Consider the following 27,956-nt stretch of genomic DNA (forward strand, 5'->3'; position numbering starts at 1 on the left):
AAAAAATGGTAACACCCTAAAATCTGGGTAATGTGCCTGACTATACCCAATCATGAAAAGACAGATAACCTGAAAGGAGTAATTCATTTCTTTTTCTTTACGTACCAATGACTGCCTAATATATAGATACTATTTTTGACCTTTGTGGCTCAGACAGAAAAGAAACCGCCTGCAATGCGGGAGAACTGGGTTTGATCCCTGCATCAGGACGATGCCCTGGAGAAAGGAATGGCTACCCACTCCAGTATTCTTGTCTGGAGAACTGAATGGACAAAGGAGCGTGGCAGGCTATAGTCCATGGGGCTGCAAAGAGTTGGACATGACTGACAACTAACAATTCACTCCACTTCCAGTATATATCCTCTTGCAATTCTCATTATTAATGTAAGGTTATTTTCTACTGACTTTTTTGTTTTTTACCCTTATATCAATATTGACATACCTCATACCATTATATTGAAAAAAGCTGATAATTTAATGACTTTATATCATACATCTGAATATTGTATTGAAATTCAAAGCCACTTATTTATAATTTAAATCAAGTATTTTGATCAATAAAAATATGCTGACCAATAGATATCAAAGGATTATAATAAATCCATGGACCATTATGTTTCTTATCAGTTTTGTCCAACTGAGCTGCTGTTGACCCTTGCATATTCAGTAACACTGTCTTTTTAAATTTTTATTAACAAGTAATTATACAAGAAAGTATGAGTACAGCAGTATTTTCTGGCACCAGAAAATGCTGTAGGATCATCCTAGATTTTTCCTTCCTCAGGTTGAGAATCAACTAGATCTGAAGGAATCCTGCTTCCTCTTATTGAAGAATGGTATTTAGAAATCCAGCACCTAGGGCCTGGATCCATTCATTTCCACAGGGCTGGCACTGCTTCTAGCTCCTCTCAGTTTGCAGATAAAGGAACATAGGTACAAATATGTATGTACTGCAGTAATGCACGTATTCATCTACCTATATATCTGTCTATCCATCTCTGGTCTATCATGAGTTTATATTGGTATGTTTAATTCAAAAGCAGTACAACCATGTACTCTTGGTATCTCTCCATTTTTGCTGGATCTTTACCCATACACAACCTTCATATGCAAATAAAGTAATTTCAGAACTACTAACCCATGTCTTTGTACTTTGTTATCAGCAGTTTAACACTATCATATATAGTGTTAAAGTTTTTTTTTTTTTTTTTTGCATTCTGTGTAATTTTCAAATAAGCATTTTGATATCTGACAATATTATTATTTTTTTAATTTTTAATTATTTTATATAAGATTTTTTAAAATTTTATTTTCTTTAACTTTAAAATATTGTATTGGTTTTGCCATATATCAGAATGAATCTAATATTATTTTCTTAATGCTGCCATTATTTCTTCAATTATCTGTTTTTCCTTCTCTCTATGGGGTTACAATTATACATATTTTGTAAGTTTTATATTGACATACAGACCTTGAAACTTTTACTTTTATTTTTTATTTTTTATTTATTTATTTTTTTAGGGGCCTCGTTTGTTCCCTGCTAGGCCCGGCCTGCGCGATGGTTCTCGGGAGAGAAGTGCGACGAAACTTTTACTTTTAAAGTTATCTTTCTCTTTGTGTTTTCACTGATCTAATTTCCACTGGGAATTCCCAGGTGGTGCTGGTGTTATAGAACTCACCTGCCAATACAGGAGATGTAAGAGATGCAAGTTCAATCCCTGGGTCAGGAAGATCCCCTGGAGGAGGGCATGGCAACCAACTCCAGTAATTGTGCTTGGAGGATCCCATGGACAGAGGAGCCTGGCAAGCCACAGTCCATAGGGTGGCAAAGAGTAGGAAATGACCGAAGCGACTTAGCACACACACACAATTTCCACTGACCTATTTTTAGTCTGCTGATTCTTTCTTTAGCTGGTTTGCCTCTACTGTTACACATGAAAAAGGTATTCTATTTCATGTCTCTATTACTGTTATGTTTCATGGTTTTCATATGAAAATGCATATGTCATGTAGAATTGTAGAGACTGAGATAAATAGTATTTATATCAGGAATGATCACACCTTTTATTTTTCCTGATAGACCTTCAGTGTAGGGGGTTGAGCTAACCTTTGTAGATTTGGGCGGGAACTGAGATGTGATCGCTGTCTTTATACATTTGCAATTCAGGCTTAAATTCTTATGCAGACAACCTAGAAATCTGTGTGAGAGCTGATTTCACAGAGCAGGCAAACTTCTACTCAGTTTTGACTGAGATTTTTGTGCTCTGCATCAGAGAGGATATCTTTGTGCCCTCTTTCTCCTTTCCTACTCTTCCCAAGGAATTGTCTGAGGGCTTAGTATTTAATCCTTTAGCTTGTTAATGGTGAAGTTGAATGGTTCTATGAAGCTGAGGTTGAATGGTTCTATGAAGACCTACCCACTCCAGAGTACTGGCCTGGAGAATTCTGTGGACTGTATAGTGCATGACATTGCAAAGAGTTGGACGCAAATGAGCAAATTTCAAGCACTCACTCACTCACTCATGAAGACCCCCAAAACCTTGTAGAACTGACACCAAAAAAAAGATGTCCTTTTCATCATAGGGGACTGTAATGAAAAAGTAGGAAATCAAGAAATACCTAGAATAAAAGGCAAGTTTGGCCTTTGAGTACAAAATGAACCAGGGCAAAGCTAACAGAGTTTTGCCAAGAGAATGCACTGGTTATAGCAAAAACCCATTTCCAACAACGCAAGAGACAACTCTACACATGAACATCAGCAGATGGTCAATATTGAAATCAAGTTGATTATATTCTTTGCAGCCAAAGATGGAGAAGCTCTATACAGTCAGCAAAAACAAGACCAGGAGCTAAATGTGGCTCAGATCAAGAACTTCTTATTGCAAAATTCAGACTTAAATTGAAAAAACAGGGGAAACTACTAGGCTATTCAGGTATGATCTAAATCAAATCCCTTATGAGTATACAGTGGATGTCACAAATAGGTTCAAATGATTAGTTCTGATAGAATGTCTGAAGAACTATGGATGGAGGTTCATAACACTGTACAGGAGGCAGTGATCAAAACCATTCACAAGAGGAAGAAATGAAAAGAGACAAAATGGTTGTCTGACAAGGACTTACAAATAGCTGAGAAAAAAAGAGAAGCTAAAGGCAAAGGAGAAAAGGAAAGACATACCAAACTGAATGCAGAGATCCAAAGAACAGCAAGGAGAGATAAGAAAGCCTTCCTCAGTGATCAGTGCAAACAAAAAAGGAAAACAATAGAACACAAAAGACTAGGGATCTCTTCAAGAAAATTAGAGATACTAAGGGAACATTTCATGCAGTAATGGGGACAATAAAGCACAGAAATGCTATGGACCTAACAGAAGCAGAAGATATTATGAAGAGGTGGTAAGAATACACAGAAGAACTATAAAAAGAAAAAGATCTTAATGACCCAGATAACCATAAGGATGTGATCACTCACCTAGAGCCAGACATCCTGCAATGTGAAGTCAAGTGGGCCTTAGGAAGCATTACTATGAAAAAGCTAATGGAAGTGATGGAATTCCACTAGAGGTATTTCAAATCCTAAAAGATGATGCTGTGAAAGTGCTGCACTCAATATGCGAGCAAATTTGGAAACTCAGCAGTGACCACAGGCCTGGAAAAGTCAGTTTTCATCCCGATCCCAAAGAACAGCAATGTCAAAGAAATTTCAAATGATCACACAATTGCACTCCTTTCACATGCTACCAAAGTAATGCTCAAAATTCTTCAAACTAGGCTTCAACAGTATGTGAACCAAGAATTTCCAAATTTTCAAGCTGGATTTAGAAAAGGCAGAGGAACCAGAGATCAAAATGAACCATCCAGTCGTTCATAGAAAAAGCCACAGAATTCCAGAAAAGAATCTACATCTGCCTCATTGACACTGAAGCAATGTCAATTTGACTATGTGGATCTCAACAAGGTGTGGAAAATTATTAAAGAGATAGGAATACCAGACCAGCTTACCTGATTCCTGCAAAACCTGTTTCCAAGTCAAGAATCAACACTTAGAATCAGACATGGATCAATGGCCTGGTTCAAAATTGGGAAAGGAGCATGTGAAGACTGTATATTGCCTCCCTGCTTATTGAAATTCTATACAGAGTACATCATGCAAAATGCCAGGCTGGATGAAGCCCAAGCTGGAATCAAGATTGCTGAGAGAAATATCAATAATCTCAGACATGCAGATACTACCACCCTTATGGCAAAAAAGGAAAAGGAACTAATGAGCCTCTTGGTGACAATGAAAGAGGAGGGTGAAAAATCTGTCTTAAAAGTCAACATTCAGAAAACTAATATCATGTTTTTCAGTCCCGTACGTTCATGGCAAATACATGGGGAAACAATGGAAACAGTGACAACTTTACTTTCTTGGGCTGCAAAATCACTGCAGATGTTGACTACAACCATGAAAATAAAAGATGCCTGCTCCTTGAAAGAAAAGTTATGACCAACCTAGACAGCATTTTATTTTTTTTATTTTATTTTTAAACTTTACATAATTGTATTAGTTTTGCCAAATATCAAAATGAATCCACCACAGGTATACATGTGTTCCCCGTCCTGAACCCTCCTCCATCCTCCCTCCTCATACCATCCCTCTGGGTCGTCCGACTGCACTAGCCCCAAGCATCCAGTATCGTGCATCGAACCTGGACTGGCATCTCGTTTCATACATGATATTTTACATGTTTCAATGCCATTCTCCCAAATCTTCCCACCCTCTCCCTCTCCCACAGAGTCCATAAGACTGTTCTATACATCAGTGTCTCTTTTGCTGTCTCGTACACAGGATTATTGTTACCATCTTTCTAAATTCCATATATATGCGTTAATATACTGTATTGGTGTTTTTCCTTCTGGCTTGCTTCACTCTGTATAATAGGCTCCAGTTTCATCCACCTCATTAGAACTGATTCAAATGTATTCTTTTTAATGGCTGAGTAATACTCCATTGTGTATATGTACCACTGCTTTCTTATCTATTCATCTGCTGATGGACATCTAGGTTGCTTCCATGTCCTGGCTATTATAAACAGTGCTGCGATGAACATTGGGGTACACGTGTCTCTTTCCCTTCTGGTTTCCTCAGTGTGTATGCCCAGCAGTGGGATTGCTGGATCATAAGGCAGTTCTATTTCCAGTTTTTTAAGGAATCTCCACACTGTTCTCCATAGTGGCTGTACTAGTTTGCATTCCCACCAACAGTGTAAGAGGGTTCCCTTTTCTCCACACCCTCTCCAGCATTTATTATTTGTAGACTTTTGGATCGCAGCCATTCTGACTGGTGTGAAATGGTACCTCATAGTGGTTTTGATTTGCATTTCTCTGATAATGAGTGATGTTGAGCATCTTTTCATGTATTTGTTAGCCATCTGTATGTCATCTTTGGAGAAATGTCTATTTAGTTCTTTGGCCCATTTTTTGATTGGGTCATTTATTTTTCTGGAATTGAGCTGTAGGAGTTGCTTGTATATTTTTGAGATTAGTTTGTCAGTTGCTTCATTTGCTATTATTTTCTCCCATTCTGAAGGCTGCCTTTTCACCTTGCTAATAGTTTCCTTTGATGTGCAGAAGCTTTTAAGGTTAATTAGGTCCCATTTGTTTATTTTTGCTTTTATTTCCAATATTCTGGGAGGTGGGTCATAGAGGATCCTGCTGTGATGTATGTCAGAGAGTGTTTTGCCTATGTTCTCCTCTAGGAGTTTTATATTTTCTGGTCTTACGTTTAGATCTTTAATCCATTTTGAGTTTATTTTTGTGTATGGTGTTAGAAAGTGTTCTAGTTTCATTCTTTTACAAGTGGTTGACCAGCTTTCCCAGCACCACTTGTTAAAGAGATTGTCTTTAATCCATTGTATATTCTTGCCTCCTTTGTCAAAGATAAGGTGTCCATATGTGCATGGATTTATCTCTGGGCTTTCTATTTTGTTCCATTGATCTATATTTCTGTCTTTGTGCCAGTACCATACTGTCTTGATGACTGTGGCTTTGTAGTAGAGCCTGAAGTCAGGCAGGTTGATTCCTCCAGTTCCATTCTTCTTTCTCAAGATCGCTTTGGCTATTCGAGGTTTTTTGTAGTTCCATACAAATTGTGAAATTATTTGTTCTAGCTCTGTGAAGAATACTGTTGGTAGCTTGATAGGGATTGCATTGAATCTATAAATTGCTTTGGGTGGTATACTCATTTTCACTATATTGATTCTTCCAATCCATGAACATGGTATATTTCTCCATCTATTAGTGTCCTCTTTGATTTCTTTCATCAGTGTTTTATAGTTTTCTATGTATAGGTCTTTAGTTTCTTTAGGTAAATATATTCCTAAGTATTTTATTCTTTCCGTTGCAATGGTGAATGGAATTGTTTCCTTAATTTCTCTTTCTGTTTTCTCATGATTAGTGTATAGGAATGCAAGGGATTTCTGTGTGTTGATTTTATATCCTGCAACGTTACTATAGTCATTGATTAGTTCTAGTAATTTTCTAGTGGAGTCTTTAGGGTTTTCTATGTAGAGGATCATGTCATCTGCAAATAGTGAGAGTTTTAATTCTTCTTTTCCAATTTGGATTTCTTTTATTTCTTTTTCTGCTCTGATTGCTGTGGCATAACTTCCAAAACTATGTTGAATAGTAATGGTGAAAGTGGGCACCCTTGTCTTGTTCCTGACTTTAGAGGAAATGCTTTCAATTTTTCACCATTGAGGATAATGTTTGCTGTGGGTTTGTCATATATAGCTTTTATTATGTTGAGGTATGTTCCTTCTATTCCTGCTTTCTGGAGAGTTTTTATTATAAATGGGTGTTGAATTTTGTCAAAGGCTTTCTCTGCATCTATTGAGATAATCATATGGTTTTTAGTTTTCAATTTGTTAATGTGGTGTATTACATTGATTGATTTGAGGATATTGAAGAATCCGTGCATCCCTGGGATAAAGCCCACTTGGTCATGGTGTATGATCTTCTTAATGTGTTGTTGGATTCTGATTGCTAGAATTTTGTTAAGGATTTTTGCATCTATGTTCATCAGTGATATTGGCCTGTAGTTTTCTTTTTTTGTGGGATCTTTGTCAGGTTTTGGTATTAGGGTGATGGTGGCCTCATAGAATGAGTTTGGAAGTTTACCTTCCTCTGCAATTTTCTGGAAGAGTTTGAGCAGGATAGGTGTTAGCTCTTCTCTAAAGTTTTGGTAGAATTCAGCTGTGAAGCCGTCTGGACCTGGGCTTCTGTTTGCTGGAAGATTTTTCTATTACAGTTTCAATTTCCGTGCTTGTGATGGGTCTGTTAAGATTTTCTATTTCTTCCTGGTCGAGTTTTGGAAAGTTGTACTTTTCTAAGAATTTGTCCATTTCTTCCACGTTGTCCATTTTATTGGCATATAATTGTTGATAGTAGTCTCTTATGATCCTTTGTATTTCTGTGTTGTCTGTTGTGATCTCTCCATTTTCGTTTCTAATTTTATTGATTTGATTTTTCTCCCTTTGTTTCTTGATGAGTCTGGCTAATGGTTTGTCAATTTTATTTATCCTTTCAAATAACCAGCTTTTGGCTTTGTTGATTTTTGCTATGGTCTCTTTTGTTTCTTTTGCATTTATTTCTGCTCTAATTTTTAAGATTTCTTTCCTTCTACTAACCCTGGGGTTCTTCATTTCTTCCTTTTCTAGTTGCTTTAGAGTAGAGTTAGGTTATTTATTTGTCTTTTTTCTTGTTTCTTGAGGTGTGCCTGTATTGCTATGAACTTTCCCCTTAGGACTGCTTTTACCATGTCCCACAGGTTTTGGGTTGTTGTGTTTTCATTTTCGTTCGTTTCTATGCAAATTTTGATTTCTTTCTTGATTTCTTCTGTGATTTGTTGGTTATTCAGCAGTGTGTTGTTCAGCCTCCATATGTTGGAATTTTTAATAGTTTTTCTCCTGTAGTTGAGATCTAATCTTACTGCACTGTGGTCAGAAAAGATGCTTGGAATGATTTCTATTTTTTTGAATTTACCAAGACTAGCTTTATGGCCCAGGATGTGATCTATCCTGGAGAAGGTTCCATGTGTGCTTGAGAAAAAGGTGAAATTCATTGTTTTGGGATGAAATGTCCTATAGATATCAATTAAGTCTAACTGGTCTATTGTGTTGTTTAAAGTTTGTGTTTCCTTGTTAATTTTCTGTTTAGTTGATCTATCCATAGGTGTGAGTGGGGTATTTAAGTCTCCCACTATTATTGTGTTATTGTTAATGTCTCCTTTCATACTTGTTAGCATTTGTCTTACATACTGCGGTGCTCCTGTGTTGGGTGCATATATATTTATAATTGTTATATCTTCTTCTTGGATTGATCCTTTGATCATTATGTAGTGACCATCTTTGTCTCTTTTCACAGCCTTTGTTTTAAAGTCTATTTTATCTGATATGAGTATTGCAACTCCTGCTTTTTTTTTTTGGTCCCTATTTACATGAAAAATCTTTTTCCAGCCCTTCACTTTCAGTCTGTATGTGTCCCCTGTTTTGAGGTGGGTCTCTTGTAGACAACATATGTAGGGGTCTTGTTTTTGTATCCATTCAGCCAGTCTTTGTCTTTTGGTTGGGACATTCAACCCATTTACGTTTAAGGTAATTACTGATAAGTATGATCCCGTTGCCATTTACTTTATTGTTTTGGGTTCGAATTTATACACCCTTTTTGTGTTTCCTGTCTAGAGAATATCCTTTAGTATTTGTTGGAGAGCTGGTTTGGTGGTACAGAATTCTCTCAGCTTTTGCTTGTCTGAAAAGCTTTTGATTTCTCCTTCATACTTGAATGAGATCCTTGCTGGGTACAATAATCTGGGCTGTAGGTTATTTTCTTTCATCATTTTAAGTATGTCTTGCCATTCCCTCCTGGCTTGAAGAGTTTCTATTGAAAGATCAGCTGTTATCCTTATGGGAATTCCCTTGTGTGTTATTTGTTGTTTTTCCCTTGCTGCTTTTAATATTTGTTCTTTGTGTTTGATCTTTGTTAATTTGATTAATATGTGTCTTGGGGTGTTTCGCCTTGGGTTTATCCTGTTTGGGACTCTCTGGGTTTCTTGGACTTGGGTGATTATTTCCTTCCCCATTTTAGGGAAGTTTTCAACTATTATCTCCTCAAATATTTTCTCGTGGTCTTTCTTTTTGTCTTCTTCTTCTGGAACCCCTATGATTCGAATGTTGTAGTGTTTAATATTGTCCTGGAGGTCTCTGAGATTGTCCTCATTTCTTTTAATTCATTTTTCTTTTATCCTCTCTGATTCATTTATTTCTACCATTCTATCTTCTAATTCACTAATCCTATCTTCTGCCTCTGTTATTCTACTATTTGTTGCCTCCAGAGTGTTTTTAATTTCACTTATTGCATTATTCATTATATATTGACTCTTTTTTATTTCTTCTAGGTCCTTGTTAAAACTTTCTTGCATCTTCTCAATCCTTGTCTCCAGGCTATTTAACTGTGATTCCATTTTAATTTCAAGATTTTGGATCAATTTCACTATCATTATTCGGAATTCTTTATCAGGTAGATTCCCTACCTCTTCTGCTTTTGTTTGGTTTGGTGGGCATTTATCCTGTTCCTTTATCTGCTGGGTATTCCTCTGTCTCTTCATCTTGTTTAAATTGCTGAGTTTAGGGTGTCCTTTCTGTATTCTGGCAGTTTGTGCAGTTCTCTTTATTGTGGCATTTCCTCACTGTGTGTGGGTTTGTACAGGTGGCTTGTCAAGGTTTCCTGGTTAGGGAAGCTTGTGTCGGTGTTCTGGTGGGTGGAGCTGGATTTCTTCTCTCTGGAGTGCAATGAAATGTCCAGTAATGAGTTATGAGATGTCTATGGTTTTGGGGTGACTTTGGGCAGCCTGTATCTTGAAGCTCAGGGCTGTGTTCCTTTGTTACTGGAGAATTTGCTTGGTATGTCTTGCCCTGGAACTTGTTGGCCCTTGTGTGGTGCTTGGTTTCAGTGTCTGTATGGAGGTGTTTGATGAGCTCCTGTCAATTAATGTTCCTTGGAGTCAGGAGTTCCCTGGAGTCAGGGTTTGGACTTAAGCCTCCTGCTTCCAGTTATCAGTCTTATTTTTACAGTAGTTTCACAACTTCTCCTTCTATACAGCACCAATGATAAAACATCTACCTTAAAGATGAAAAGTTTCTCTCCTGTGAGGGTCACTCAGAGAGGTTCACAGCGTTACATGGAGAAGAGAAGAGGGAGGAGGGAGTTAGAGGTGACCCAAATGAGATGAGGTGGAATCAATAGAGGAGAGCATGGGCTAGCCAGTAGTCACTTCCTTATGTGCACTCCACAACTGGACCACTCAGAGATGTTCACGGAGTTATACAGAGAAGAGAAGAAGGAGGAAGGAGACAGAGGTGGCCAGAAGGATAAAAGAGGGGAATGAAAAGGAGGGAGACAGATCCAGCCAGTAATCAGTTCCCTAAGTGTTCTCCACCGTCTGGAACACACAGAAATTCACAGAGTTGGGTAGAGTAGAGAGGGGTTAGGGAGGAGACACAGGCGACCTGGTGGAGAAAAAGGAGAGTCCAAAGGGAGAGAGAGCTATCAAGTCAGTAATCTCGCTCCCTAGTAAAAAATGGGTCCTGAAGATTGGGTCCTTAAAGGTACAAAATTGGTAACAAATACATAAAAGCAAAAATTAAAAATCTAGAGTAGAGTTTGGAATTTCAAAAATACGATGTTAAAGAAAAGAAGAAGGAAAAGAAAGAGAGAGAAAACGAACAAAGAAAAACAAACAAGGTCAGGAAAATTATAAACAAAATACAGGTACAAAATTGATAACTAATACCAAAAAGCAAAAATTAAAAATCTAGAGTAGAGTTTGGAATTTCAAAAATACAATGTTAAAAAAAAGGAAGAAGAAAAATAAAGAGAGAAAACAAACAAACAAAAACAAACAATGTCGCAAAAATTATAAAGAAAATACAGGTACAAAATTGATATCAAATACCAAAAAGCATAAATTAAAAATCTAGAGTAGAGTTTGGAATTTCAGGTATACAGTGTTATATAAAAGAAGAAGAGAAAGAAACAGAGAAAAAAGAAAGTCACAGAAATTATAAAAAAAACTATAGGTACAAAATTGATAACATATACCAAAAAGCTAAAATTAAAAATTCTAGAGTAGCGTTTGGAATTTCAAAAATACAATGTTAAAGAAAAGAAAAGAAAAAAAAAAAAAAAGGTCAAAAAATTATAATATATATATATATATATGAAGTTTGCTGAAGAAGAAAAAAATAGGGTCTTTTTTTTTTTTTTTGCAAAGTAATAGGTTATAAAAGTGAAAATTAAAGGAACAATAGAGGACTTCAAAAAATTTTTTTTAATTAAAAAAAAAGAAAAGAAAGAAAGAATGATCGTAAAAATAGTAAAAATATATCTAAGACTTTCTCTGGTTTTGTTGTGAGTATTGTGGGTTCAGTTCATTTTTGGCTAGTTCCTTGGTCTGACTTATATTTCTCAAGATCTATAGGCCCCTTCCTATGTAGTCCGTAGTAACCACAGGGTTTTAATCTCCTAGGCGTTTCCCTCTGTTATAACTTCTTCTGTTTGCTGGTCTCTTCAGTGTCTGATTTCCGCCCTGACACAAAGGGGACGGTGGAGGATACTTTTTTTTTTTTTTTTAAGGCTCACTTGTTCAGTCACGCTGTGGGGAGGGAGGGAGGGATGCTGCAAACAAATAACACTGGCGTGCGCTCGCAGTGCCTCAGCCACACTGGGTCTGCCCCTGCTCACGGCGCATGTATCCTCCCTGCCCACACTGCTCGGGCTCTAGGTTGTTCCCCTGGGAACAATCCGAGGCCGGCCCTGGGCTGCATGTACCTCCCAGGTCCAAGCCGCTCAGGTTCAGACACTCGCGTAGTCCTCAGAGGTGCAGACTCAGTTGGGCCTGCGTTTTGTGCTCTTCCCAGGTCCGAGCAGCTCAGTTGATGAGGTGTTTGGCGAGTGCCAATGCTGTGACTTATCGCCTCCCTGCCACTTGGTTATCTGGGTGTAAAACCGGCGCACCTTCTCAGGCAGATGTTGATCGTCCAGACCCCCAAGAAGTTTTAGTTCGCAAAGAAGCCTGCTTACAGTGTTATAGATAATGTCTCTCTGGGGCTGCGATTGCTCCCTTCCGGTTCTGGCTGCTTGTCACCGGAGGGGGAAGGTCTGCAGCTGGCTATCTCTGTTCAGTCCTTTGTTCCCTGCACGGGCCTGGCGGTGTCTTAGGTTAGGGCTGGCTTTTCGCGTGGTAGATATCCCACAGTCTGGTTTGCTAGCCCAAATTATTTCGCTCAGATAGCGCTCAGGGTATTCAGACCAGATTCTTACTCTAAGCGATGCAGCCCGTGCCGCGCCTCCCTGCCCAGCCCCCGCTTGCCAATGGCGTGTGCAGGCGTCTGCGCTGCTTCTCTGCTGGGGGAGTTACCGTAGGGCTCGCAATCTGTGAGTTTTAATTGTTTATTTATTTTTTCTCCCTGTTAAGTTGCCCCCTGTGCTTCCAAAGCTCGGCATAGATTCGGCAGTGAGAAGGTTTCCTGGTGTTTGGAAACTTCTCTCTTTTTAAGACTCCCTTCCCGGGATGGAACTCCATCCCTCCCTCTTTTGTCTCTTTTTTTGTCTTTTATATTTTTTCCTACCTCCTTTCGAAGAGTTGGGTTGCTTTTCTCGGTGCCTGATGTCCTCTGCCGGCATTCAGAAGTTGTTTTGTGGAATTTACTTGACGTTTAAATGCTCTTTTGATGAATTTGTGGGGGAGAAAGTGTTCTCCCCGTCCTACTCCTCCGCCATCTTGGCTCCTCCCCTCTAGACAGCATTTTAAAAAGCAGAGACATTACCAACAAAGGTCCATCTAATCAAAGCTATGGTTTTTCCAGTAGTCATATAGGAATGTGAGAGTTGGACCATAAAGAAGGCTGAGTGCTAATGAATTGATGCTTTTGAACTGTGGTGTTGGTGAAGACTCTTGAGAGTCCCTTGGACTGCAAGAATATCAAACTAGTGAATCCTAAAGGAAGTCAACTCTGAATATTTACTGGAAGGTCTGATGCTGAAGCTGAAGCTGCAATTCTTTGGCCACCTGATGTGAACAGCTGACTCACTGGAAAAGACCCTGATTCTGGGAAAGACTGAAGGCAAGAAGAGAGGGGATAATAGAGGAGAGACAGTTGGATGGCATCACTGACTCAATGGAAATGAGTTTGAGCAAGCTCTGGGAGATGGTGATGAACAGGGAAGCCTGGTTAGATGTAGTCTATGGGGTCACAAAGAGTTGAACACAAATGAGCGACTGAACAATGACAAAAGCTTATTAATGAGGGATTATGGGGAGTCTGTGTCTCTGTTCTGAATAACTACCTTTGGCTCAGACAGGTTGGTGTGCCCAGGTCTTGTGGGCCTGGCCTTCTTGGGTTTCCTGCCAACCTCCCTCTGCCATGTAGCTGTGGGATCAGAACATTTTTTACTTTCCTGCTTTTTCTCTGTAACTGCCTTACATTATTACCAGTGCAATAAACACAACAGAGTGCATTCCTTTTCTTTCACAGATTAAAGGCTCTTCCCCATTTTTAGAAAAAGGAGGGCTGGGCATGGGCTCTTCTCCTTTCTGGCTGCATTCACAGTGGGCACCTCTTAGTACCTTTTCTATTATTTTCTGGGAGTGCCCAGGGGATTTCCTCAACCCTGCAGTTCCCATGGTTTTCACATCTGCCAGTGAGCCCCCCATATTACTTATTTTTCATTATCTCAAGGTGAACTCTTTTTAATCTGCATTAAGTTGCATTAATTTTGAATGACTATATGTTCCCCTGTTCTCTCTACTTGAAGGCACCATGTGCCTTGACTTCAGGCACATGTTGCTTTAGAATTTAAAACTTTAGATTTCCCTGCATTTGGATAAATACATGAATTAGAAGTTTGTTGAATGTTTGTTGTTGTTGCTGATGATGATATCAGAGTGGTAATGATGTTCCTTTGAGCGCTGTACATTCTGGAAGCTGGAATCTCTCTAACTCTCAGTACACAATTTTTTACCTGACCACAGTAAGACGGTAGGTGCTGAGAGGGCATCAAAGGGCAGACAGACTGAAACCACAATCACAGAAAACTAACCAATTTCATCACACGGACCACAGCATTGTCTAACCTGATGCTGTGTAGGGCCACCAAAGATGGATGGGACATGGTGAAGAGTTCTGACAAAAAGTGATCCACTGGAGAAGAGAATGGCAAACCACTTCAGTATTCTTGCCTTAAGAACCCCATGAACAGCATGAAAAGGCAAAAAGATAGGACACTGAAAGGTGAACTCTCCAGGTCGGTAGGTGCCCAGCATGCTACTGGAGATCAGTAGAGAAATAACTCCAGAAAGAATGAAGAGACGGAACCAAAGCAAAAACAACACTCCATTGTGGATGTGACTGGTGATAGAAGCAAGGTCTGAGGCTGTAAAGAGTGATATTTCATAGGAACCTGGAATGTTAGGTCGATGAATCAAGGTGAATTGGAAGTGGTCAAACAGGAGATGGCAAGAGTGAACGTCAACATTCTAGGAATCAGCGAACTAAAATGGACTGGAATGGGTGAATTTAACTCAGATGACCATTGTGTCTACTACTGTGGGCAAGAATCCCTTAGAGGAAATGGAGTAGCCATCATAGTCAAAAAAACAGTCTGAAATGCAGTACTTGGATGCAGTCTCAAAAATGACAGAATGATCTATGTCCGTTTACAAGGCAAACCATTCAATATCACAGTAATCCAAGGCTATGCTCTGAGCAGTAATGCTAAAGAAGCTGAAATTGAATGATTTCATAAAGACCTATAAGATCTTTTAGAATGAACAACCCAAAAAGATGTCCTTTTCATTATAGGGGGCTGGAATCCTAAAGTAGGAAGTCAAGAAACACCTGGGGTAACAGTCAAATTTGGCCTTGGAGTACAGAAAGCATCAGGGAAAAGGCTAATAGAGTTTTGCCAAGAGAACACACTGGTCATAGCAAATACCTTTTTCCAACAATATAAGAGAAGACTCTACACATGGACATCACCAGATGGTCACACCAAAATCAGACTGAATATATTCTTTGCAGCCCAAGATGGAGAAGCTCTATACAGTCAGCAAAAATAAGACCAGAAGCTGACTGTGGCCCATATCATGAATTCCTTATTGCCAAATTCAGACTGAAATTGAAGAAAGTAGGGGAAACTACTAGACCATTCAAGTATGACCTAAATCAAATCCCTTACAATTATACAGTGGAAATGAGAAATAGATTTAAGGGACTAGATCTGATAAACACAGTGCCTGATGAACTATAAACAGAGGTTAGTGACATTTTACAGGGAACAGGGATCAAGACCATCCCCAAGAAAAAGAAATGCATAAAAGCAAAATGGCTGTCTGAGGAGGCCTTACAAATAACTGTGAGAAGAGAAGTGAAAAGCAAAGGAGAAAAGGAAAGATATGCCTATTTGAATGCAGACTTCCAAAGAATAGCAAGGAGAGATTAGAAAGCCTTCCTCAGTTATCAGTGCAAAGAAATAGAGGAGAACAATAGAATGGGAAAGACTAGAGATCTCTTCAAGAAAATTAGAGATACCAAGGGAACATTTCATGCAAAGATGGGCTCAATAAAGGACAGAAATGGTATCAACCTAAAAGAAGCAGAAAATATAAAGAACAGTTGGCAGGAATACAGAGAACTGTACAAAAAATATCTTCATGACCCAGATAATCACGATGGTGTGATCACTCACCTAGAGCCAGACATCCTGCAATGTGAAGTCAAGTAGGCCTTAGAAGGCATCACTATGAAAAAAGCTAGTGGAGGGAATGGAATTTTGGAAACTCAGCAGTGGCCATGGGACTGGAAAACATAAGTTTTCATTCCAATCCCAAAGAAAGGCAATGTCAAAAAATGCTCAAACTACTGCACAATTGAACTCATCTCACATGCTAGTAAAGTAATGCTCAAAATTCTCCAAGCCAGGCTTCAACAGTATGTGAACCGTGATCTTCCAGATGTTCAAGCTGTTTTAGAAAAGGCAGAGGAACCAGAGATCAAATTGCCAACATCCGCTGGATCAAAAAAAAAAAACAAGATAGTTTCAGAAAAGTATCTATTTCTGCTTTATTGACTATGCCAAAGCTTTTGGCTGTGTGGATCACAATAAACCGTGGAAAATTTTCAAGAGATGGAAATACCAGACTACCTGACCTGCCTCTTGAGAAATCTGTATGCAGATAAGGAAGAAACAGTTAGAACTGGACATGGACGAATAGACTGGTTCCAAATAGGAAAAGGAGTATGTCAAGGCTGTATATTGTCACCCTGCTTATTTAACTTATATGCAGAGTACATCATGAGAAATGCTGGGCTGGAAGAAGCACAAGCTGGAATCAAGTTTTCCAGAAGAAATATCAATAACCTCAGATATGCAGATGACACCACCCTTATGGTAGAAAGCAACGAAGAACTAAAGAGCCTCTTGATGTAAGTGAAAGAGGAGAGTGAAAAAGTTGGCTTAAAGCTCAACATTCAGAAAACTAAGATCATGGCATCCAGTCCCATCACTTCATGGCAAATAGATGGGGAAACAATGGAAACAGTGACAGATTTTATTTTGGGGGAATTCCAAAATCACTGCAGATGGTGATTGCAGCCATGAAATTAAAAGACACTTTCAGTTCACAATTGTTTACCTGCCTATTTCTCTGGCTATATTTATTTTGCATATTCAGTGTTCTTGGGTAATTTGAGAATTTCTAAGATATTTCCCTAAGCCTTTTTTCATCCCACATTATGCATTTTCATTAATTTTATTTTCTTTCTGTGTCATCAGGTGGTTGTTATATGCAAAAACCCAGATTAAATCTTTCTCTCCAGATAGAAGCACATCTAACTGCTTACTTTGAAAAGTCTCCCCAGATATCTCCTGGCATCTAAAGTGAACATACACAAATTTAACTTCTCTCTTTACATTCCTGAATCTACTCCTCCATCAAAAAGCATCGCCACCATACAACTTTCCATCTGTGCCTGCAATCTGGGAGTCATCCGCAGTCTCTTCCATAACCCTCAGATCTAATCTGGTGCTATGTTCTTTGTGTTTTATAACATCGATAACTTTGTAATTCTTCCTTCCCAAAGGCTTCATTCTGCAGCTTACAGCTACTTGGTTTATGTCTCCGGAGCAGACCTTATCTTCATCAAGGCCAGACTGGTCTTTCTAAACCAGGAATTAGCAAACCACAGCCCACAAGTCAAATTCAACACGACTGTTTTGTAAATTACATGCCCTCACATATCATATATTGTCCACAGCTCCATTCGAACTACAATGTTAGAACAGTAGTTTCAAAGAAATAGTATTTCAAGCAAATACTTTTTCTTAATTTTTTTTTTTTTACTATCTGGATGTTTAAAAAAAAAAATGACCAACCTCTGTCTAAACTTTGAAACACCCATCCTCTTGCTTAAAATGCTTCTATGGAGTCCGGTTTCTCTCAGCAAAAGAGAAAGTGCTTCAGTGCAGTTCACATCGTCATGATTTGCCCTGTGCCTCCTGTTCTTTATCTCTCATTGCTTTCTTCCGGTTACAGGGCAATGCACTAAAACACCTGCAGGTTCCTGCAATGTCACCTGCCCACACTCCTCCCGTGTGTGGAGGAGTGTGCTTTTCCTCTTCCTGCAAACTTCGTCCTGAGACACACTCTTTAAATCCCTCAACATAATTTCAATTCTTTGGCATTGTTGCTCAATTTCTCAGATCCCTGGCCTACAATAACACTCAGGGATTATTCTTTTACAACAGTTATGACATTTTTAATGTTATTTAATGGCTTTGAACTTCCATTTCCTTCACTTATCTCTAAGTTGTTTATGGCTAGTTCCCTGTTACTTGGTCAATACAACTGGGAGGAACCATGTTTCTCACAGAAGATGCATCAGAAACCTTGAATACATTTCAACATAGGAAAATCAATAATTCAGTGATTTTTTTTTGTAGTCTTCAATTGAATGCATCTTAATTCTTGTTTTGTGATAAAAGTCAAATCAAATTTGATTTTTCCAACCATATGGAACTCTTACCCAAGATAAATCTTTACTTTGTTTAAGGAGATAATTATGTAATTCATTTACTAAAAAAGAAAAAATATATAAAATACTCTTTGCATTCAATAGTAATTCATCCCTATAACATTCAAATATTACTTAATATTTGTTATTTATAAATATATTAGAATAGACTCTTCGGTTCTGAAAATTTTAGCTGGGAAACATGTAAATTAAATTAATTATATCTGCAGATACTTTTACACCTGTAATTTTAAAATAATTGCATGATACATTTCCTTCAACATAATCATTATTTCCTCCCTAATAAAATATCCTCTGAATAATTTTCACACAACAGAGCTTAAAGCTGAAAATTTTATATATCTGTTAGAGATTCTTCTTGTTGGGAATGATAGTAGTGTAACATACAAATACATTTTAATCTTTCTGTGTATCCAGTTTATAGCATTTCTTCATTCTTAATAATAATAATAATAATGGATTTCAAAAGATAATGAGACCAGTATACTGTATCTTCCAATATTATAAACAATAATATCCAGAAGCAATGTTTATTAACATTTATTAACTTTTTATTTAGGAATGTGATGAAGAGGCATTTATTTTATGTATATCCAGTAGAAGGAATCACAAAGGTTTACTTGAAATAATATTAAATTGTATTGTAATATGTGTGACTTCTGAGACATTTATTTATAGGTGTCAATATGATTTCTGTTATATATTTAAAGTAAGAAGAAATTAATACAGTAACACAGCAAGGAAGAAAAACCCTCCTTTATCTGAGTTCATCTATACTATCTTAGTAATACTATTTTCAATTGGTTATTAAGTGATAACATACCCCAGCAGGGGAACATGAGATCATATTAGAGCAATCTCATTAGCAGAACCCTCCTGAGAAAAGGACAGTGTTCTAGCTGATTCTTAAACTTTTTCCAATTAACCTGCCTTAGGTCTTATTTTTGTGTTCCATACATTCTTTTTTTAATGTAACACCCAGTATACTTAATTTAAAATGCCCATTTTTTATCTTAATAATTATGATTTTAGATGGTATACACAAACAGGACTTTCTACCTTTATGAAAATGCAATGAGATACAAATATATAGTATTAACATGTACATATATCTACATATAAAATCTTGATGAGAGAGAAAATTTAGCATAGCAAAGGAGCTACTAGTCAGTGATCATGAGAGTTACTTCACATATGCGTCCAGAAACAAGACTGATAATCTCCCCAAGTACATCATTATGATTTTTGTTCTATATTTAAAGTCAAGAATTACATTTACAAATTACACAGAGCAGTCAAAAGTAAAATCGATTATTAAAACAATCAAGAAGTAGCGTAGTCTCAGATTTTATCTCTGAAATATATAGACGACTAAGCAAAAACGTATGTTTCATTTTATTGCCAAAAATATCCAGGTGATTTTTATTTTATTTTTTGCAGTTTTTTTATTTATTTATTTTAACTGGAGGCTAATTACTTAACAGTGTTGTAGTGGTTTTGCCATATATTGACTGCCCTTGTTATTCTGTATCTCCATTTCCTCTGTTTAGACCAGGGCTGGCTGTGAACCGCCCATTTTGAAGCACCGTGAATGGCGGCCTTGCTCACCCATTCCAAAGAGGCAATTGTTTTCTACAATTAATTAACAATTTGGAATAACTCTAACTTTATTTTATATCATTACTTTGAGGTATTCATAAACACACTAGGAGATAAAATGTGTGTGTGCTCAGTTGCTCAATCGTGTCGGACTCTTTTGCAGCCCCGTGGACTGTAGCCTGCCAGGCTCCTCTGTCCATGGGATTGCCCAGGCAGGAATACTGGAGTGGGCTGCCATTCCCTTCTCCAGCGCATCTTCCTCACCCAGGGACTGAACTCACCTCTTGCATCGCCTACATTGGCTGGTGGATTCTTCACACTTGTCCACCTTGAGATCACAGGAAATAAAATACACATTATTAAATATAGCTATACTTCTGTTATTTAAAAAATTATTATTTGTTCTTTATTTGATGAAGAAATTACTTAGAAAATACAATTGGCCTCTTTGGCTGACACTAGATATTTGATAGAATTCTTTCATCTTTCACTGCAAATGAGTATTCCCTAAGGCAAAGCATATAAGATAAAATATTATCCAACTTTCTGAGGTTCCGTCTAAGAAATACTGATATTTATTTATTATTATTTATTATGTATCTATTAATAAGCACTATCTCTTTTATCTTCAATTTATACATATGGAATCTATTTTCCTACCTATATAAAGTTCTTGGCTCAACCTACAATTCTTATGAACAAAGTGATATTGTATTGAAACCAAGTTTATCTACCTCTAGTTCAGGATTCTTTACATGAAACATGTATATAAATAATTTATATGTTATTTCTATGATATGGTTCACCATATTAGTGATATATAAATGACACCAATGATTCTAATCCTGCTGACTAATAATAATGTGCTACATTTCAAAAGGCTTTTCATTTTATATGTTGATTTCAAATATCAAGTAAAAGGTGGAGCAAGGGAATTTTGCCATATTATTTATTTTCTTGCTTGTATTTAATTATAATAAAATATAGTGGAAAAGATGAGACTTATAAAAGTTACTGAATTCAATAACAATTATTACAATTCTACTTTGTTTTTATAAAAACATTTCATTTTTATTCAGAAAGTATATGGACGTACAAGTGCATATAACTAATTTCATTAACAAGAAATTTAAAAGTCAAGGTATTATAAAGCTGATTTCTTTAATAATTATTTTTACTATGTCATATTATTCATATCATAAATACACTATTTATTAACTATCCTACAATATTATTTTTAGGAACTGTGCACTATTCTACTATATGAAATTTTATGTTTTTTAAACACCAGAGACGTATTAAGGCCACAGGTGTCTGATCCTGCAAAAGTCTCCCAATCAATAATGTGTTAACTTTTTTTTTTTTTTTTTTGATGGATCTAAATGTAGCTTCTGCTTTTCACATTAGTTCAGTTCAGTTCAGTCGCTTAGTCGTGTCCGACTCTTTGTGACCCCATGAATCGCAGCACACCAGGCCTCCCTGTCCATCACCAACTCCCGGAGTTCACCCAGACTCAATGTCCATCGAGTCAGTGACGCCATCCAGCCATCTCATCCTCTGTCGTCCCCTTCTCCTCTTGCCCCCAATCCCTCCCAGCATCAGAATCTTTTCCAATGAGTCAACTCTTCACATGAGGTGGCCAAAGTATTGGAGTTTCAGCTTTAGCATCATTCCTTCCAAAGAAATCCCAGGGCTGATCTCCTTCAGAATGGACTGGTTGGATCTCCTTGCAGTCCAAGGGACTCTCAAGAGTCTTCTCCAACACCACAGTTCAAAAGCATCAATTCTTCGACGCTCAGCCTTCTTCACAGTCCAACTCTCACATCCATACATGACCAGAGGAAAAACCATAGCCTTGACTAGACGAACCTTTGTTGGCAAAGTAATGTCTGCTTTTGAATATGCTATCTAGGTTGGTCATAACTTTCCTTGCTTTTGACATTATGGTGATACAAAAAGCACATAACACAGAAATGTTTTTCAACTTGTAACAGTTTCCATATAATAAATCTTGTGAAGTGGTACTCAAGACTCAATAATGATGAATATTTTAGAGTGTATTTTTTATACTATTACAAAGAAAATTTCACAGTTCTTATTAGAATTTCTAAAAGTTCCATTCAGCAATCTAGCCAAATTTGCATTGAAGTTGAAAGTATACAGAGACTAAAAATGTATGTGTGTGGACATGTGTGCACATGGATTTGCTTGCACTGTGTATGTGTTAGAAAATGAAACTGTTTGAAAAGTTTGAGATACCTATGATGCACATACACATATTATCATAAAATTTTTAATCTCAAATATCTCCAAAATGTGATCATTTTTGGAAGAAAATGAATATAAACATATTTTATGAGAAACACTATTGATAATGCCAGGAGTTTTATATTGGCAGATTCATGTTGATGTATGGCAAAACGAATACAATATTGTAGAGTAATTAGCCTCCAATTAAAATAAATAAATTTAAATTAAAAAAACCAATCATTTCAGTAATGTAAACATTAGTATAAAGAATTAAAATGTATATTATGCTATGCCTTTATGGAAAAGAATTTTAGGTTTACAAAAAAGAAAAGGATCAATAACTCTACATTTCCACATTCTAGAGGACCACATGGAAATTACAGTTTACTCCTCAGAGGTATAAGATCAACAACAAAAAATACCCACAGAAAGGTGTGTAAAAATGACATAAAAGAGAAAAAATGATTATCAGGCAAAAACCTAACTGAATACACTAACATATAAAAAAATGAAACATCAATCAGATGCAATCCCAGTCTACTTTTTACCTATATTTTCTTCATTTTGGTTTTAATCTTAGTATAGCTATTCACTCAGGCCAGAACTTGTCTAAGAACCATTTTAGACACATTCTTTCCTTTCAGCTCCTGTGCTAGTCAACATGGAGTTCAAAAATACCTTCAAACACTTCTCACTTTTTTTGGCCTACTCTATTTAGCTGTTACTTCGTATCAATGACCTAGCCTCCTCACCAATGCTGAAAATATATTATTCAGATTAATGTAAGGTCATGCTTTTTCCCGGGTTGAATCATGTCAGTGTTTGCCCTTTCTCCCTGGCCATGTTCACAGTCGCTAGAAAGCTGCAAAATGTCATTCATGATGGGGTCTCCTGACTAGTAAGTCTCTACTCAGCCTCTAGTCCCTTTGTTTTGATACTTTATGGTCAAACATGGTTTATTTTTGCAGGAAAATAGCTTAATGATTCATATAGCCAGCAGTGCTGCTGGGGCCATCCTTCCTTCCCCCAGAGGATCTGATGGGCTAACTCTTGCCAAGTCTCTATTTTATAGGTATGTCTGTCTGATGTAATAGGAAAAAAACACTTTTTAAAAATGTCATGAATGATTTTCCCTGTTGCATTTTTTAAAATTTGTTTTTGTTTGTTTGTTAATTTTGGCCACACCGCAAGGCATATGGGACCTTTGATCCCCAACCAAGGATTGAACCCAATTCCCCTGCACTTGAAGAAGTCTTAACCCCTGAACCCCCTGGGAAGTTCCTGTTGCATTACTGAACTGTATATTAGTTTATGTGTTTGTCTCTTTGCCCCCTAATGTACACTAGTATTTTAGAGTCGGAACTCTGTGTAATTTGTGGTTAAATCCCCAGCATCTACCCCCATGTGTGTCCTGTGACGCACCCTGAATAAAAATGTACTGATTGAAAGATAAGGTATATTCTTCTTCATTATTTCATCAAAGCTTACAAAATAGGTACCCTGAAATTTAAATGTTTAAACTCTTTCAAAATCCGAGGCTGCTTAAGTGACATGATATATAATAAGATTAAGGAAATCAGATAAGGTTTTATAGGAATTTAATCTGTATAACAATTAAAATTTGCATGTAGATAATGGAAACAATTTTAGGTATTTCAAGCATTAACTGATTACATTTCGGAATTCCAGCACTCACAAAACTGTTGAGGAGGTTGTAGATGCAAGCACTAGTTTTGGCTGGATAGATGCCTTCCTGGTTATCACCATACAGCCTGCCGACAAGAGAGCTCCTACTCCTACTACACAGAGGTCACCACTTATACACCACGGACAGTCCAAGACCCCAGAGGATGCCTGAAACCATGGAAAGTACCACGATCTACACATACTGCTTTTCTTATACATAAATACCTACCAAAAATTTCATTTAACAACAACTAATAAAAAGGAACAATGGAGACACTGATTCAACTCCTGGGTCGGGAAGATCCCCTGGAGGAAGAAACGGCAGCAAGTCCGGTATTGTTGCCTGGAGAATCCCATGGACTGAGGAGCCTGGCAGGCTGTGGCCCAAATGGTGGAGAAGAGTCTGACATGACTGAGTAACTGAACAATTAAGAAAAACAAAAACACTAAAAAATCTAATAATAAAATAGAACAATTACAGCAGTATATTATAGTAAAATTTATGTGAATGTGGTCTTTCTCTATCCTACTGTATAAATCATGCCTTTTCCATCTTAACCTAGCACTTTTCACACACTGGCCACAAGTTTTGCATTTTGAAGTGAAATGTTACACCAGAGCTAGCATGGGTTTCTTTTTCCTTCACAATTTCACAAATATAAGATTTGTTCTTACCATAGATCTTAGCAAATTCAGTACAGAACTTTTTGGGGCTTTTTTCCCTTTCCTTATTAAGTGGAGAACTTTTACCTTTTTACTTAAAAACAGCACTTTGAGGCTTCCCTCTGGAATATCTGAATGGCCAGCATCACTGCTCTTGTTTTCTGGGGAGAGCAGTAAAGTGAGGGTTGCTGGAGCACAGCAGGGCCATGCTCGTACAGTCTGCCTCATGATGAGACAGTTCTAAAAAGACCGATGAGCGGGATACACGAGGCAAAGGGGCAATTCACTTTCCAGGCAGGACTAAGTGGGATGGCACCAGATTTCACCATGCTACTCAGGATGGTGCATAGTTTAAAACTTACGAGTTGTTTAATCTTGGATTTTTTTCATTTAATATTTTCAGACTGCAGTTGCTCACAAGTAACTGAAACGTCAGATAAGGAGAGGCTACTTTCTGAACTTTACTGTTCAGAAAGCCATTGTGTCAGCAGCTGGATATAAGACCACATTGTATCCACACTCTGGGGGTAAAAAGTAGCTTTTAAAAATTGTGCCTCCTAAGTTGCTTCAGTCATGTCCAACTCTGCAACCCTATGGATTGTAGCCTGCCAGGCTCCTCTGTCTATGGGATTCTCCAGGCAAGAAGACTGTGAGTGGGTTGCCATGCCCTCCTCCGGGGGATCTTCCCAACCCAGGGATGGAACCCACCTCTCTTATAGCTCCTGAATTGGCAGACAGGTTCTTTACCACTAGCGCCACCTGGGAAGCAGCAACATAACAACTTGGCTTCAATTTGGGAAACAGGAAGAGTGCTCCAGACCACTTGTGTCCAGAGCCACACGGACACCCTGGGACCATGACTCAGCCAGTGCATCAGGACGCCTACTGCAAGGTGGTCTAGGAAATGCTGTTCATATCTTCCCTGCAGCTGAGATAATAAACTGGAATGAGACTGCATCAGTTGGCTCATCTAACATTTCTACCACACTCTGTCTATGCAGTAAGAACAGTAAATATCATATAATAATTATATTGTATATAATGATACTGTTAATAATACTCAACAATAAATAATAAATACTGATAACAGTATCAATAATGATACTGTTAATAATAAAGATTAACCATACTGATCTTTATTATTAAAGGTCACATAAATCATTTTTATCTATGTCAGAATATGTGGAATTATTGATAAATGTCATAGTTAATATCAAGCAATACGTACTGAACATCTTTCCCCATATAAGACACTATTCCATATGGAAATAAAATATCTACACATCAAAACTTCTAGCCCCAAAATAAATTGAATAAAGCCAAGTAAATTTAAACTTTATTCAATCTGTTTTATAATACACACAATCAAAATTTACAATCATAATAATTCACATTTACTAACACCACCTTTCCCATTGTGAATACTCTGCATTTCTAAGATTAATTGCTTGCTACAGAAATATTTTTAATCTGTGGAATATATATGTATACACACATATGTATCTTTTTTCCTCATATCATTTATAAATATATACACATATATATACACACTTATTTATTATATAAATCCTGTAATTGAGTTCAGTGGGGCTTGCCATGACATTTATTTTTGTGCTGAGTGCATTTACCTCACAGGAAATGCAATATAAAGAAAATATGCTTTTTAATAATTACATTAAAATTATGATTTTATATCTTAATCTCTACCCTTTCCTGAAATTGTTCTCCCTCAAATGCAAACTTTTCCCCTAATATTTAAATTATATCCCTTATTTTAACTTGTATGGTGGACTTGAACACAGAGTCTTAGGCAATTCTTGCCTCAGGAAAACATAATTAATGACTTTTGCATCTCTATCTAAGAAATGTATTTACAAGGCTATATGCAATCATTCAGCCAGATGGAAAAAAATCTGTGACATGGGCTGGTTACCTTAAGCACAGCTGACCTAATCAAAATTAACATCCTCTTTAGAAAAATTTATCATCCATTCATAAAATTCAGTGGCATAACATAAATGTCATGACATCCAAGGTCCTGCATCAGTAATTGATTTGTTTATGATATAAATGAATTTTCAATATTCTGCCTCTTTCCCAACAATAACAAATGAACAGGGAAGGTTATTATTTACTAGCCACAGCTCAGTGCACCATGCAATCAAATCCTTTGTCAGAGCATCCTACCACATAATCAGATCGTGTGAATTGTCACAAGCAATTTTATAAATATGTATTCATGTAAAGCCTCAGTAAGCTTGCTACAGTGTAGGATAAGTACATTTTTCTTCTTTTTTCCCTCTGTTGATTCTGTATTCTGAATTCTTATGTATGGAGTAATTACATTTCTTAAAATATAGTTCAACTCTGGAAAAATAATAAATTCTCTATTCACCTATCAGAAATATTACCCTTCTAAGCCTCAAACATTAAATTGTTATGGTTTGATTTGTATATAATTTTCTCCCAGGATAACTGCTTTACAAGATATTTTAAATAAATATTTCTGAAATTTTGATAAATATTTTTGCTGAGCCACGTTAGAGCTAAATAAGAATTCAGTACACACTCCAAAGTTTATCAAAATGTATTTGAATATATACACACAGACACCAATACCCACATGTATAATCACACTTCTTTACAAAGAACATGTTTCTGTGTAATTTGCAACTTTGATTTAGTTTTCTTTGTCCCTGATAGACTGTTGAACATCCTTTGGGCTTTCTTTGCTCTTGGTAACAGCGAGAAGCTTTTTCATAAGGTTCATGGTATTGATTAAAATAAACTGAAAATTGATCTGCACCTCTCTCTGGAGGCCACGTGACTCACCACTAATAATAATAATAATAATAAAAGTATTACATGGCTATTTCTACAGGATAACAATTACATCATTTCTGAGGAATAGCAGTGGAGAAGTAGGCCTTTACTCTCTTAAAATTACCCATATGATCCAGAATATTTACTAGGTGGTATTCCTTAATTTAACATTAACTTAAAAAACACTGAATATCCACTGTTTCACTTGGCACAAGTCGGTAGAACAGAAGATGCAGAAGATTCAGTCTGTAGCTTCAGGAAGTGTCTTGGCTGGCCAAAGAGCCCAGTCAGGTTTTCCATACCCTCTTACGGTAAAACCCGAACAAAATTTTGGCCAATCCAATATAATAATGAAATGTAGCCAAAGAATCCAGCATGCAAACAAGGAAAGAGAATAGAAGAGAGCTTGGGAGGGAATGGATACTAGTGGCTGTGAAGTAATCACAAGGGTTGTTGTTGTTGTTCAGTCAGAAGACGTGACAGACTCTTTGGGACCCCATGGACTATAGCCTGCCAGGCTCCTCAGTCCATGGGATTTCCCAGGCAAGAATACTGGAGTAGATTGCCATTTCACTCTCCAGGAAATCTTTCTGATTTAGAGATCAAACCTGTGTCTCCTCCAATTTCAGGCCGATTCTTTACCACTGAACCACCAGAGAAGCACAATCACAAGGATATTTTGTCTTAAGAGCTTTTGAAGAAGACATTGGTTGATGTGATTTGAAAGAGAAATTTCAGTTGAACTTTTTAGATGAAAGCTGTTGGATGTGGGATTACATACAGTAGGATTAGCAGAAAAAGAAG

This window comes from Bos grunniens, chromosome 27 (assembly GCF_055505025.1).
Source record: "Bos grunniens cultivar Pamir isolate PY7600 chromosome 27, Bosgru_T2T1.0, whole genome shotgun sequence".
NCBI lineage: Eukaryota > Metazoa > Chordata > Mammalia > Artiodactyla > Bovidae > Bos > Bos grunniens.